This window comes from Rhipicephalus sanguineus, chromosome 1, assembly GCF_013339695.2.
Source record: "Rhipicephalus sanguineus isolate Rsan-2018 chromosome 1, BIME_Rsan_1.4, whole genome shotgun sequence".
Lineage (NCBI taxonomy): Eukaryota > Metazoa > Arthropoda > Arachnida > Ixodida > Ixodidae > Rhipicephalus > Rhipicephalus sanguineus.
Window position 1 is genome coordinate 38,480,244 of NC_051176.1, and position 3,002 is coordinate 38,483,245.

The following is a 3,002-nucleotide window of genomic DNA, read 5'->3' on the forward strand; positions in this document are numbered from 1 at the left end:
CTTACAAGTCACAATGCGTGAAGTCTGACAAACTCAGCCTTACGGCCACGTCACCAATTTTACATTACAAATTAGATGCACTGAGAAACTCGTAAACAGGTTTGACCAGCGTTGTCGTGAAAAAGACAAGTCCACTTGTCGAAACGTTGGCTCCAGCACACACCCTCTGTTTACAAAGTTCACATCAGAAGTTTCCATCTTCCCCTTCCTGCTTTTAATTGGATGCACATTGTTTAAAGTAACTGTACTCAATTTAGTCACAAAAAACTGTTGATATAACAAATCTGTCATCTGGTTACATGGGACGCTTTCTCTTGCAACCGTCACTTGGCAAACTAGAGCATACGACCCATGGTGACAACCGCTTGCGGTGGAGTGGGCTAAAATTACCTCAGCTAGGGGAAAATGAGATGAGGAACATACTACTGCGAAAAGTGAAAGCTGCTCACTGCCAACAACAAAGGCACTCACTGCAAAACCACGAACAGTTTTCGTTGCGTGATTTGGACCTTTGCTGGTAATCAACGGCTCTTACTTTTGACAAGTGACATGTTCCTTATGTAATTCACCCTCTGAACGTCACTTTCATGTGCAAGCAGAGTTCACCTCAACAAAGTGGCACTGGTGTAATGCGAGCATTAGCCACCGCAAGTGGTTGTCACCACAGATTGTCTGCTGCTAAAGTTTGCTAAGCGGAAAATATCATGACAAAGCTGGTCCCACCATAGAACCTGGCAGTACAGTTGTTTCTTTAACAGTTTCTTTGGGACTTTGCATCTGATCTGCAGCTTGAATTCAGTAGCACAGTTGCAAGGCTGAGTTGGTAACATGAAGCTTTGTAACTCACAAAGAGCTGAGGTAATGAGGTTCATTTTTAGAAAAATGGGTAGACAACATGCAACTGACCAGAGAAATATAAAAAATCAAAAGTGATCGTTTTCTAATTAATTTAAGACTTCAATGATTTTGGTAATCCTTGTGCATCTCAGCACAATATTTATGGATAAAGGGCTGTGGCAAAGCCACGAAAAACACTCAAAAGTGCATATACTAGTCAATATCAAGTTTCATTGTCCTTACTAATTTAACTTGCTAACAGCAATAAATTGCTTATTATGAATTTCTGAATTCCAGCAGTACATTCCTGGATTATTGACATTTTTGGTTCTTAACTGTTGGCATTTTTTTCTCAGAATTCTTTCCACAGCAAACTAAAAATGCTCCTAAAGTTGCATATCATTTGTTCTTTGTTGGGTAAATATACTGTGCCCTAAAAGTGTACCATTTGGTCGCCAAATGTGCTCAAACTTCCGAAATTGGCAGAGAAGTGTTTTTAACCACCAAAACTGTCAGGCTGACAAATTTAGGCTAAAAATTCTCTTTTTTTACAGAATTAACCTGACAATCGCTGTTCTCCATCCAAATCCAATGCCTAAAGTAAATTTCATCAAAGCCGGAAATGGCGACTAGGTTCATTCTTATCTATCTGGATTCACCCAGCTAGTGCAATAAGTTGCCTTGATTTCGACTTTATTATTATACTGCATTTCATAACAAGAATAAATAATGCAGCTCCAGGAGCTCCTGAATTGTGAAGACATTCCACATTCTTAGTTTCATCCAACATTGTCCAAACACCGAACTGGAGTTGCTGCCCACAATAGCCCCCCATCAGGCCTGGGCACATTTTGTCCACAATGCATGGACCACATCAGACTGGTTGTCCAACAATGTAAACCTATCCTTGCCACTAAAAGCCCTCAAGGCTCATGCAATATAATACCTTTGTGGAGAGGCTGTGTGGCACTTGCTGCCATGTCAAGTGCAGAGAATAAGTGTGCCAGGTGGCGCTTCTTTTTGGCCACCCCAAGAATCTTTGTAGATGCTGAGGTGAGCACATCTTGCAGCTTCTCCAGCAGGGGAACTCCTGTCTCGGACTGAAACTCGTTCTGAGCCTTCACGTAGACAACAGTGCAAAATAACATCAGTATTAGTATTGCTGCAGTAAACAAAAGCAAGTAACTTCAGTCTTACTAAATTTTCAATCTTAGATCCAATTTATATTTTCCGACAGTAACTCGTATGTCTGGATGTCTCTGTGCCGAATTATTAAAATAATTTAACAAAGCAATTTAATTTCTTCAGCTACATTATACCAGGCCAAACAATGGGTGGTTAAAGCAGAATCATCGTGATGTTAGCATACTAAAAAACAGCCTGTGTGACATAGGGAAGGCTGCCATACTTTAAAGTAGAATCCTTCACAAATGGTAGACGCTTTTTGGCTTTTGTGTTTTTGTTTTTCTGGTTTTGTTGGCTTACCTTGCTGCTGCCTATCTGGTATTATGACGGTAGAGTTTTACCTATCGCTATTTCTTGGTTCTTTTGGTTTTCTTGCCCTTGCGCATGTTAGTATGATCCCCACGTGGCGGCGATAACACAGATCATTTGGGTCACCTTCTGTATGTTCTCTTTTCCTTGGTTCTTCTAATAAATCTGCCAGTTGCGAGAAAGCGCTCGTCTGTGAACTTCTTGTCCTTTGTCCCGTCTTTTGCGCTGCTCTAAAATATTATGGAACCTTACCAACTAGCCCAACTGTCGACCTTGCTACAAATATGTAGTCAGAACGGGTAAAAGTTTCCAAAAGGAAGTTGGGAAGTATCCATTAACTACATAATTGATGGAGCTTTCATTTGGCATATCAGTTCTGTGGTACCCTGAAAGGTAAAGGAAGGGTTATAAAGAGTACCATGTTGCCACTATCTGCTTTGTAGTACAAAGCGACAAGGAAATCTACACAGATTCAGTATTTACCAAGTCGACATTTCAAAGTCCTGAGAGTTCTGCAGGTTTTCCATAAGTGACACCGAACTTTTATTTTAAGTCAAGGTGGACAACGCCATTTCACTAAAGGCTATCTCTATAATAAGCGTGTTAGTTAAAAAACTACGTAATCAAGTTTGAATAGTAATTAGTGGTGTTTAGTTCATCCAAGAAGAAAA